This window comes from Hemicordylus capensis, chromosome 1 (assembly GCF_027244095.1).
Source record: "Hemicordylus capensis ecotype Gifberg chromosome 1, rHemCap1.1.pri, whole genome shotgun sequence".
Lineage (NCBI taxonomy): Eukaryota > Metazoa > Chordata > Lepidosauria > Squamata > Cordylidae > Hemicordylus > Hemicordylus capensis.
This window is the reverse complement of record NC_069657.1, coordinates 48,075,594-48,088,157: the sequence shown is the minus strand read 5'-3', so window position 1 is coordinate 48,088,157 and position 12,564 is coordinate 48,075,594. Positions and strand designations below refer to the sequence as shown.

At 44.1% G+C, this 12,564-nt stretch overlaps 1 long non-coding RNA gene across 1 annotated transcript in view; it reads right to left on the bottom strand.

The window, feature by feature from the left end:
* The window catches only part of LOC128347064 (uncharacterized), a 65,266-nt gene extending 53,197 nt beyond the window's left edge, over positions 1–12,069 (bottom strand). Inside the window, exons 1-2 of the long non-coding RNA XR_008317357.1 lie at positions 11,998–12,069; positions 627–717 (exon numbers count right to left, since the gene is read on the bottom strand). This is a non-coding gene — a long non-coding RNA (uncharacterized LOC128347064). The remainder of the gene's footprint in view (positions 1–626; positions 718–11,997) is intronic.
* Positions 12,070–12,564: the final 495 nt, after the last annotated feature.

The window sequence follows — 12,564 nt, the reverse complement described above, 5'->3', positions numbered from 1 at the left end:
ATTCACTTTACAGTCAGACCATAATCCCTATCTGCTTTATTTACTACTCGGAGATCAAGTCGAGCAACCCTAAGAATAGCTAAATTGGTCACCAGACTTAGGGACTTTGATTTCCAGGGCATTTTTCACACAGAGCTTTTAGCTCCTCCAGCATTAAGGGTGTGCGTTCATATATCGGCCAGATTTACCCCAAAGTCCCTGCGAGCTATAGGGGAGCACTTCACATATGATTCAGGTTTTTCATGGTGCATTAGAGTGTAGCCCGATTTATATCCAGGGTAAAAAAAAAATCCACTTTTTGCATTGGTTTTTTGGTGGGGGGGGGGGGCAACTTCAAACTCTCAGTAAAGCCTCACAGTAAACTCATGGTAAAGCCTGCTGTCTGAAAATCATCCAGGTGGAAAATCTTCAGAATGCAACTGCCAATTGTTTATCTCAACTTCCACTTCCAGGCTGAGGGGAGATCCCAGATGAAGAGGATGAAGGAGTAGTAATTGCACAAATAGTTTCATCCACTCGTGGAGTGATCATGTCTTCTGAATGGAAAGCAACCCTCAGTGCTGATCAAGTGCTTACTGAACTTAAACTTTACATAAATAATGGATGGCCATGCAAAAACAAGGTACCTGAACATCTTCAACCATACATGCATGTAGTGAGTGAGCTGTTCCTTCTCAATGAGCTGGTGCTGAAGGCTGATTGTTTGGTGGTGCCAACCTGCTTACAAACAAAAATGATCAAAATTGTCCATGAAGGTCACCTGGGTATGAGCTTGACTAAAAGGTGAATCAGAGAAAGTGTTTTTGTGGCTAGTTTACACTGAAAATGTTATTATTATAATATTATTATTTTTACATTTATATCCCACTCTTCCTCCAAGGAGCCCAGAGTGGTATACTGCATACTTGAGTTTCTCTTTCACAACAACCCTTTCACAACAACCCTGTGAAGTAGGTTAGGCTGAGAGAGAAGTGACTGGCCCTGAGTCACCCAGCTAGTTTCATGGCTGAATGGGGATTTGAACTCGGGTCTCCCCAGTCCTAGTCCAGCACTCTAACCACCTCACCAATCAGTCACTGTATGGCTTGTGCTATATCTGACAAATTGCAGAAGACTTTTACCACCCCCTTGACTCCAGTAGAGTATCCCGATAGTCCCTGGAAAAATGTGCTGTGAATATAATGGGGCCTTTTGATAACCAACCCACCAAACAACGATTTGTTATCGTGATGGTAGATTACTATTCTAGGTGGCCAGAAGTTTCATTTTCTGACAACTTTACTATAAACAAGGTGATCCAGTTCATGGCTGCAGTTCTTGCGAGAGAAGATCTTCCTAAAGAACTAGTGACTGACAATGGGACACAGCTTACCTCATTTGAAATGGAGCAGTACTTGCATAACTATGGGATAAAACACAGGACAATTTCATTGTACCACCCTCGAAGGAATGGCTTAGTGAAAAGAATGAACTGGTTAGTGATGGAAAGTTTACTATTGGCTACCACACAACAACAACCCTGGAAAGAGGCAATCCATGAAACTCTATTTGCTTTCTGAACTACTACTCATTCTACTAAAGGCAAATCACCATTTGAACTGCTAAGAGGACGCGAAGCTACCACCAAACCTACCCAATGGCAACCACTGATAAGTCTTTTCATGCCATCTCACCCTGAAGATGCAGAGATTCATGATCGGGTAAGGGAGAAGCAACAAAAATATAAATTGTATGTGGATCAGAAATAGGGTGTAAAACAGCAAACATTTCAGGTTGGGGACTTTCTCTGAGTATAGTTGCCTTATTTAGTGAGAAAGGGATGTTTCCGATATTCCAAAGCAAAAAAAATAATTGAAATACGAGGCGATACTGACCTGTTGGATGATGGAAAGAAATGGAACAGTTCAAGACTTTCAAGCGTGCAAGCTATGAGAAAAGAGGGATAGGAATCTGATTTCAAGAAAGGAACTGGAGAGGAATTTGATCTTACCTCCAGTTTTGACCTCACAGAGGAGGCCAATGAAAGTGATGGACAATCTGCAGCACCAGAAGAAAAATCACAAACAGCTCCTGTGCCGGAGAACCCCAGAATTAGGAGCCGTGTGTGTGACAGGAGACCACCTAAAAGATTTCAAGACTTTATCACTGAATTTTAAATTCTGATTGTTATAAAGGGGAGAGATGTATTGTATTCTATCTAGTAGTCTGTGGCAGATTAAAGCCTTTGTCTCAGAGCAAGCCCATGTGAGGGGAAGAAAAATGCTGAATCATCCCCTCTATGCTTTCCAAGCAAGGCTTTTCCCTTAAACTTTCCTGTATTTCTGGTAGTTTCAAAAATGGCTTCTGCCACCACTCCTCTTTATCTCAGAGTTTGACCCTTCCTGGGCTTGGGGCAGAAATCCCAGGGAAACTCTCCTTATTTTGCTTTGGGGGGGAAACACAAAAATCCTACCACTTTCAAGCCTACATGTGGTGAGAAAACTGGTAGATTGCTGACCGTCTGAGGCAAGTGTGCACCAGAATGAGACTCCCTTCCAGCCCCCGGTTTCCTGAGTCAAAAATCCACTCAGAGAAGGTTGTAAAATGCAAAGAACAAAAAGAAAGAAAAAACTTTATTCAAATGCTACAGACTGCTTCAGTCTGAGGCTCCCTCAGCTTTTAGTTACAGGTAAAAATGCTCAGTGGTTACTAGAATACTTCAAAAAGCACCCCAAGTGCAAGGAACAGGGCTTTAGGAAAATACAAAAGCACCTTTAATAGCTTACAGAATCTTTTGCAATGACCTGGATGGATGGGTGCAGGTTAGTGTTTCTTAGTTAGTTACATTACAGATAAACAATAATAAACCAGGACCAGTATCAGGGATATGCAAAACTCACACCAAAGAAACTGACAATCTGATGCAAAGTGTGACTAAACAAACTTTCCCTAGACTAAACTTCCCAAAGCCAAAAGCCCTGGCTTCACTGCTTTGAACTCACCCAAACTCTGGGAGAGAATTCAAGTTTCTTGCCATCCAGGCTTCCCAGGACTTGCAGAGAGATTTTCCTGCAGTCAGACCTCATGACAACATGTCCTCCTCTGCACTCCCAGCCAGCTTCTTCTCACAAAGGAGCCTTCTCTTCCTCCTCATGGCTCTCTAGGTCCCACCCACCTGGTGTGCTAATAGGCTGAGCCCTAGAGTTCACCAGCCTGTCAGTCAGGACAGGGTTCACTTCTCGTTCACTCTTTAGGGGAGGGGTGGCTGATCACTACATAGTCTTTTATGTTTTATGATTTTAGAAGATTGTCCCCATGGGGATCCTGTAGAGAGTGTTGGGGATGGGGTCAGAAAGAAAAGGGAAAGAAAGGAGGAGGAGGCAAAATTGAGTTGTTTCTGAATAAAGTCTTAATTAAACATAAGACTACTTTGTGTTTATGAGGGAAGCAGCTATGAAAAATAGCTTTATGCACGTCCTGTGTTTGCTCCCCCATAGCATCAGCAGAATTCATTCTGTCCCTCTGCATCAGATTCAGTCCAAAATCAAATTATTTATTTGGCTATGAACTCTGGTTAAGCCAAACCAAAGTGAACTTGTTTGCTTTGCTTCTCTGTGAGTGAATGAGGGATCAGATACTTGTAGAGCTAAACTTTATTATTGTATGGAGCTGTTTACATGAGTGTCCATCAAGCATCTCCTCTGCAGTGCTGTTTTCATCAGACTCATTTCTAAGTTTTCAGCACCTCCATCAATGCAGCAGGCTGGTTTAATCGTTTTCAGCCCACACAATTAAAGGGGGGATGTTCCAAGAACATGCCCATCATGAAGTCTTTTGCTGATGTCCTGAAACCTTTCTGGCACATTCGTTTATCGCAGGGGGTGGGATGTTCATGCAGTGTCAAATCTGATGAGCTAGGAAGGGAAGCACAGGCTGACAAGCGAGGGAAACTATGAAGTTCACTAGGCATCTTTGGCTAAGTCATTGGCCACACATGATGCACAAGGTCTTGACAGTTGCTCTACATGCTCCATGCATCACCCAAATACTAATCACAACTTGTTGCATGTAGAGCAACCATTAATACCTAGCACATTTCAAGTTTGAGAACCTGTGGGTAGGCTTTTGGGGCAGTGCCTAAAGTATGCATAAAGCTAGCTGGTGTAGAAGTAATAATGCTATTCTGCTTGCAACTCAAAGTAGAAAAGTAATGACTGGGTGGCATTAGAAGAAGCACACTTGAAAGTGCCCAAACAAACTAATCCCACAACAGAATGCCCTACAGTTGTATCCTTTTAAAAAGGAACAATGTGGTACAAACTAGTGCCAAAGCCATTCCTGACGCAGTGCAATGATCATGAAGAGGCATATTCAGACATTATGAGCACAACTCAGAAAGTGGGGAGGAAGTCCTGCCCTGCCACTGTCATTCACCACCTTTAGCTGGCCACTCACAGTTAAAGCTCCGTTGTCTGAAGGCGGGAGTGCTGCAATCATGGTGGCCAGTGCTTCCCCCTTCAGATAAACTGAACTGTGAGCAGCCAGCTTGAGGTGGTGAGTGACAGCAGTGGGGCGGGACTTCCTTCCCACTTTCTGAATTGTAACTATGAGTGCCTTTGGCATTCATAATGTCTGAAGAGGTCTTAGGTTGATTGTGTATTTGATGTGCAACCAACCAATAGCATAATGCTGGTTGTACAGGTGGGTTACACATTGTTGCACAGTTGATGTAAAGGGATTCTCAGATGTGTGCATTAAAAGCAAGAGTTCCAGCCTCTGAAGTTATGTTGGTGAAGAAAGCAACATGTTTTACATATGAAGCTACCTTACACTGAATTAGATTATTGGTCCATCTAGTTCAGTACTGACTACTTTAGCAAGCGGCAGCTTTCCGAAGTCTCAGGCAGAGGAATTTTCCAGCCCTACTACCTGCAGACTGAACTTGGGATCTTCTGCATGTAAACCAATATGCTCTTCCACTAACTTCTGGCCCTTCCCCATGTCATACAAAGAATGTTCTACAAGGAATAAAAAATGTAGGTCAAGTGTCCAGACTGAGCAGGATTCCCCCAGAAGTGGGGTGATCCAAGTGCCTGATTGTTAGACATGCTGGGATTTCCCACAAGGCACAGGGAAAGAGAAAGGCCTGTTGTGCTTCTCAGAATCTTTATACTGGAGCCAGAATCCAAATTCCCCTATGAAAACCCAAGGAATCACTTTAATTAGGGACAGATCATGAAATGAGTAAATTAAGCTCAGGAGGTCTCAGTCCACTGCCTTGCAGGACAGCTGTTCATTTGATATAAGCCAGCAGCTCACAACTGACATTAATTGTTTCCCTTGATGACCTTCTCATTTGAGAAGCTATGGACTGAGCAGGGTCAAACCCTAGACGTGACAGGGGAAACTACATTTCTTGTTCACATGCCTGCCTCATTCACATAGGAGGGGAGGGGCTAATTGTTTATATACACACGCAGTAAAGGGAGCTGAATTTTCCTCCCCAGACCTTTTCTTCCCTGCTCCAGTCAGGTTTTGTCCCCTCCCTCCGGGGCTCCAATACCGAAAGTGAACCAGGTTTGGAGAAAATGGGTCGAAGGAACATATCAAAGGGAGATAAACAGGGCCAGAGGCTACCACTGACGGAAGCTCTGGCCATCATAGTTACGGTGATTCTCCCTCCACACAAATGGCACCGTAACTGTGAGCACCTGACAGGAGGGGGTGAGTGACAGCGGCGTGGCAGGACATCGCACTTTCCCAGCTGTAAGTGTGAGCACCACTGGGGTAACGCCTGAATGAGGCTCAAGTGTACAACATACACAGGTACAGATCTGTACACAGGTACAGTTATTCACACATTATGTTAAATGCAGCTACAGCAGTACACTTCCTATCTGCACCATGCATTTGAGTGGCCTGTACCCAGGTTTACTTTTTAAATGAATGCAGATAGGGATGTGCAAACAGATTCGACGTCAAATGTGTTCGATGTTGAACCAAACCGCCCCTTGTTCAGTCTGACCCCGCCCCCCAGCCATTCGGGGGGGTTCACGGGTATTTTTTAAAAAATTAGTATACTTAACTTGAGGGACTTCTCTGATGCCGCGGGGAGGGGTGCACGCAGAGGGGCATGTGGAGGGGCACACCAGCCTTCCTTATGCCCCAAATTGGCCAGTTTGGCCATTCTTTGGCCCTTTCTGGGACTTTCCCCCATCATGGTGGCCATTTTGGAGGCCGCCACACATGTCCAATAGGCCCCTGCATGGCCGGATCATGACTCCCAGAGGGGGTAAGTACTATTAAAAAAAAAAAAAAGACTCGCAAATCCCCCCTAAGTGAACTTGCGGGGGGTCAATTGGGGGCAAAACCAAACTGACCTGGTTCTGTTCAAGTCTGGTTCAGACTCGAACTGAACTGGGCAAGCCTGTTTTGTGGACACCCCTAAATGCAGATACAGTCATGCACACAAAAACATGTACGAGTGTACAGGCATCTCTATACTTGTGCAACAAAATATGTGAATAGGGCTCACACTTTTCTAATATTCTATTCTAACAAGAATTTCAGTGTCAACTCCATCTCAGCCACATGACCACGGACTGTTATTGAATGGCATGGGAAGGAACTGCACTACAGTAGCTTCCATGCCACTAAAACTAACATGAAAAGCAGACCTTGTATCATTGGGAAAGGCTGTGATGATTTCTCATGCCCGCATCACCAGGAGGCAGAGCTGGTCTTAAGAATATAAGAACAGCCCTGCTGGATCAGGCCCAAGGCCCATCTAGTCCAGCATCCTGTTTCACACGGTGGCCCACCAGATGCCTCCGAGAAGCCCACAGGCAAGAGGTATCTTATGGCAGTGAGCATGAATTGTCCCCTTTGCTAAGCAGGCCCTACCTTGGTTTGCATTTGGATGGGTGACCATATATGTGTATTGTATGGTATACATATTGTATGGAATTTTTATGTATGTATTAAAAAATTTTTTTTAATTAGATCTGTTTTTATATCTTAGCATATTTTAAGTGTGTAATTTTTATAGTCCTGTTTTAACTTTTTCTATGTGAACTGTCTTGTGATTATTTTAATGAAAAGCGGAATATAAATTTAAGAATAAATAAATAAATAAAATATGCACACTCAGTAGGACATTCTCCTTAGGGGACGGAGCCATAGCTCAGTGGAAGAACACCTGCATGCTTGCATGAAGAAGGTCCACGGTTCGCTCCCAGATCTCTCTGGATAGGGCTGGGAGAGAATCCTGCCTGAAACCTTGGAGAGCCGCTGCCAGTCAGTGTAGACAATACTGAGCTAGATGGACCAATGGTCTGACTTGTTAAAAAGGCAGCTTCCTATGTTCCTAAGTAGCAATGGTGTTGGCTTCTCCCTTGTGATCCTGCTATTCTAACATTACAAGAGCCACAGCCACATGTGCAACAGCCACAGGGATCAACAACCAGGCCTCTCTCATCATCCGTCTTCTTCCAAGAGGCTTCCAGATCTCTAGACTGTCTGAAGGCACCAGTTACTAAGCGAGAGGATTATAAGGCAGCAGTGGCAGACACAGGGCACCTTCATTACCTGGATCAAAAGCTGGGAGGAAATAGCTTCTTAACGGGAATAAAAGGGAATGGGGAACAATTGTGGCTTGATCCCTTTAGCAAACATCTGTTAGTGAATGGGATCCTTGTTTATAGAGGATAACGCAACCCCGTCCAGCCTCCTGGAGGAGCATGTTCAAACTGCCCCCCCCCCCCGCCACGGCCTTTCCCTCCTGCCTGCCTGCCGTAGATATACAAGGCTAAGTTGATGAGCTGTTCAGCTTAGTGTGAAATGTGTTACATTTTCCCCCCAGCTGCTTCCTGATTGCAGTATTTACTTTTAATCTCCTCTGCCTCAATGCCCGATAAAAACTTTGTCACATTAGATGGTGACAGATGGGAAAGAGAAGGTGGGGGGGAACCACTGCGAGGGAACGTCCTGGCTTCCCAATAATTTTTCACAACGCCAATTATGTCCTTCAGTGCTTCCCGGCATGTGCACCCATGTCAGCAGAGAAGGAAATAGAAAGGCATAAATAAAGACAAAACCAGGCACTGCGTGGCTTTAATCTGCAGAATAACATTTCTCATTTGGGTGAAATATGGTTGGATTCTCTCCCTGGACTGGAGAAGCACATGCACCATCAGATCAGTTGGGTGAATAGCTCTTTGGTACTCTGAACTGAAGAATATGTAAGGGACTTGAACTGCTCTTATTTCTCTTTAGAAGTTACCACCCCTCTCGGCAGAAAACCAGCCACTGGTTATTCACATAGGTCAAGCCATTCACTTTTATGCAAATTTAACATTGGTTTATTGACTAGAATTAGAAATAAGCTGAATCTGGTACAGGGATATTGTCCTATCAGAGTTCCATTGCCCCTTAAGTTTAGATTTGGGAGAGAGGACACGTTTAGATGCAGCAAGCTATCTAGATGTATTCTTGATTTAGACAACTTTCATTTACCAGTAAATTTCTAAATCCCTTGGAAATTTTAGTTTAAAAGAAGCTGTTCTCTAGATACTTAAAAGAAAACAAAAATCTACTGAGAGCTTTTAAAGACTGAAAGAGATTCACTTCTCTCCTGCCTTCCCTTACTTCTGATGAAAGAAGTTGTAACTGTATTTTGACATCCTTAAATAAATGTGGTGTCTCCTTGTTGCTCAAGGGGCTTTCCTGCAGCAGGTGAATATAGCAGGTGAAGGAGGAAAGTATGTCATTCCCTTTCAGTCCCAGTGACAGCTTCTCTTTTGACACTGATCTACATATGCTACAGCTACGATAAAGGGAGAGGAATATATGCCTGCTCCATGTTCATGCACCAGTGTGTGTGTGTGTGTGTGTGTGTGTGTGTGTGTGTGTGTGTGAGAGAGAGAGAGAGAGAGAGAGAGAGAGAGAGAGAGCACTGTGAAACAGAATACATGTTCTTATATGATGCATCTATCTATCTATCTGTCTATCTATGAAATTGACCCTAAGCAGACTCTCACCCTCCAAAATGCTCTAAAATATTTCAGGGTACAAAAACTCATCTCAAATGAGCAAAGACATTACAAAGGCTAGCCATAGAGCCAGTTTGGATGATACAGCACACATGCAATTAAGAAGGTGACATGCCAAGAGTGTGACCATTGGGACATCCATAGAGGATGCCCCAGGATCTCAACAGGCAAGCTCTTGGAGCATCATCTTCCAAATCACATGCATCAGCAGCTGTATCATCTAAATTGGCCCATAGCAATTTGCCAGCATGGTGTAGTGGTTAGAGTGCTGGACTAGGACCGGGAAGACCCGAGTTCAAATCCCCATTCAGCCATGACACTAGCTGGGTGACTCTGGGCCAGTCCCTTCTCTCTCAGCCTAACCAACTTCACAGGGTTGTTGTGAAAGAGAAACTCAAGTATGTAGTACACCGCTCTGGGCTCCTTGGAGGAAGAGCAGGATATAAATGTAAAATAATAATAATAATAATGGAACATGCAAATGATACACAGTACGATAATCAGTGATGCTATTTCAGGTTTCCGTGTGTGTGTGTGTGTGTGTGTGTGTGTGTGTGTGTGTGTGTGTGTGTTTCGGGGACAATATGCACAGCAAGGTTCAAAAGCCTGGATATATTCAAGAATGAATTGTCAATAAAATAAAATAAAAAGCAATCTATTTTAACAGCATTTATTGTGGTGATATACTTTTTGTACCTGATAATCCCAGTGTGCAAGTTTTGGCCTGAGGGCACATGACACAGGCCCCTTGCTGAAGCTAAGAAAGTCTAGGTCTGATCCATGTCAGACGGGAGATTGTCTGGGAGCACTGTGTTTGCCACCTTGAGTTCCATGATGAAAGCAAGGCAAGATATACATATAATTAATAATTACAACAAGGAGGATAGATATTCCTCCTAGGGAATATAATAATTGTGTGTGGTTTGAAACATGAAGCGGGGAGGGGGGGAGAGGTAGCTGTCTCCTGCCCTCCCTAGATGGCAAAGGGTTGCCATCTCTGACTGCTCTTATTTCTGAAGATTCCCCCTATGCAATATTTTATCCCAATGTTATCAATATTATCAAAGGTAAAGGTAAAGTGTGCCGTCAAGTTGATTTCGACTCCTGGCACCCACATGGCCCTGTGGTTTTCTTTTGGTAGCATACAGGAGGGGTTTACCATTGCCTCCTCCCACTCAGTATGAGATGATACCTTTCAGCATCTTCCTATATCGATGCTGCCTGATATAGTACCAGCGGGGATTCGAACCGGCAACCTCTTGCTTGTTAGTCAAGCATTTCCCTGCTGCACCATTAGGTGGCTTATTAATATTATTATTAAGAATATTTATATACCACCTTTTAAAAAAAGGTCTCAAGGTAGCCTACAAAGAAAAAGTAGTACCGTTGCTTTGTTCCCAAAGGCAGAGGCGTAACTAGGGAAAATAGCGCCTAGGGCAAACACTGAAATTGCGCCCCTGTCCAAACAGGAATGATGAGACTTGTAGTCAACAATATCTGGAAATCCCTGTTAAAAGGAACACTGTACCATCTAGACATGGTTGTTGATCAATACCTGAAAACAAGAGCCATCTCTGTAAAAGACTTAGAACAACAGTCAGGAGTTATGCGAGGATCCCAAGTGTCATTTTCTCTGTCTCATCTCATTCTTTTTTTTTTTTTTTAAACATGACTTTGTGCTAGAGGATCACCTGCCCAAATAGCCACTAGCAAAATAGGGGAAGAAGAAGGTGGGGGGGGGGTCTATAAACCAGTGAATGATTCCTGCCAGCCTTTGTCTTATGATGACTGTTGGCTCATGATGGGGTATATATGCATTCACCACACCAGTGCTTACTTTGACACCAAGAGGGAGGAGGATACATTAGTTTGCCACACTAGACAGAGGCATTTGCAACAGGAACAGACAGCCAACTTCTGCCAGGGCCAAAACCAGCCCCTGCCAGACTAAGAAATCATTGTAATTTGCCCCTTCCTGTCACAAGCAGTGTGCTGTTCTTTTATTATTGACTCTAACTCTCAAATATCCCAGTCATGGATGGAAAATTCAGGGTCAATTTACAAGAGACACATTTTCTACATGGAAATTTCTTCTGTGCAGGTGTTGTGCAGAAACCCATGTGTAGTGACCGCCAGGAACATAGCAAGGTTGGAATGGGCCAAGATGAGATTTTAAAATGGGCCCCCAGCCCCTCAAGGTCCAGGGCCTCCACACATCCCAGGCCCCCAAGGATTTAAGTCTGATATTTCAAAATAAGTATGCTGCCTGGAAATACATTTCACTGAATACACACATGCACACTTCACAGTATATAGTGACATACATTGAGTACTATATATTTGTGCTACTTTTAATGCCTAGAACACACTAGCAATGCTAATTATTAAAATGGCCCCCTCGCTGCAGATTAGCAAAGGAGAATTTCAACCATGCAGGGTGAGCCTATGTTTGTTTTCTCAGAATTCTGAACAAATTCAGTAAAGTTTGATTCCAGGAGGTTTTTCACAGGAGGCTTTTAAAGCCCTTTAAGACACATCTCCTCTGGAATGGAGGTGCTGCATTCACATGTTGGCCAGATTTACCCTGAAGTCCCTGCAAGTTATTGGAGAGCAGTTCACACACAAGAAAAATAAAATAAAATAAAAGCACAACACATGCTTCACAGTTCTCACTCAGACCTTCTGAGTTGCAAAACAACTTGAACATAAGTGCATTTATAAATGAATGAATGAATAAATAAATAAATAAATATTTGTTCCACAAGTTTTTGTAATTTTTTGACATGAAACAAGCCACATATAGGCCTTAAATGGTTTTTGTTTTTAAAGCCAGCACATTTTTCAGTCTGTTATAAATTAAATATTCAGAGACTTCTCAGTCTCGCCCCACCACCCATACATATCAAAGTCCTAGGGCAAGCAGATCCCTATATATGGGGGTAACCACAAAAAGGAATTCACAGCCTACCTTGCACAAGCTCTGCTGCAAGGAGCTCTGCCAGCCTCCTTCCTGGCTTCCTGCCTCCCTTGGGGCCTGCCGAGTTCAGGCTTCAAGGAGGCCTACTCGGAGGCCTCCCTGGAAGCCCCGCCCACCTGCCGATCAGCTGAGAGGCGGGAAGAGAAGAGCTTTGCAGTTTGCAGGCTGCTCCGATCCTAGGCCTCGCTGATCCTAGGCCGGAGCTGGAGGCAAGTGGCTGAGGGGCCCTGGGGCTGGGCAGGTGGGCAATGGGGTGGGGGTGGCAGGAACTGGCATGGTGCCCCCACCTCAATGGTGCCTAGGGCACGTGCCCTGCCTGCCCCACCCCCAGTTCCGCCTATGCCCAAAGGACTTACAATCTAAACAAAAACACCATGGAGACATCAGCAACAGCCACTGGAGGGCTGCTGTGCTGGGCTTGAATAGGGACAGTTGCTCCCCTGTTAAATAGGAGAGTAACCTCTTCAAAAGGTACCTCTTTGCCCTCTGGGGCAAACAAAGGGGTTATATAAAGCATGGCTGCTCAGCTTCAGCCCTCCAGATGCTCTTGGACTACAA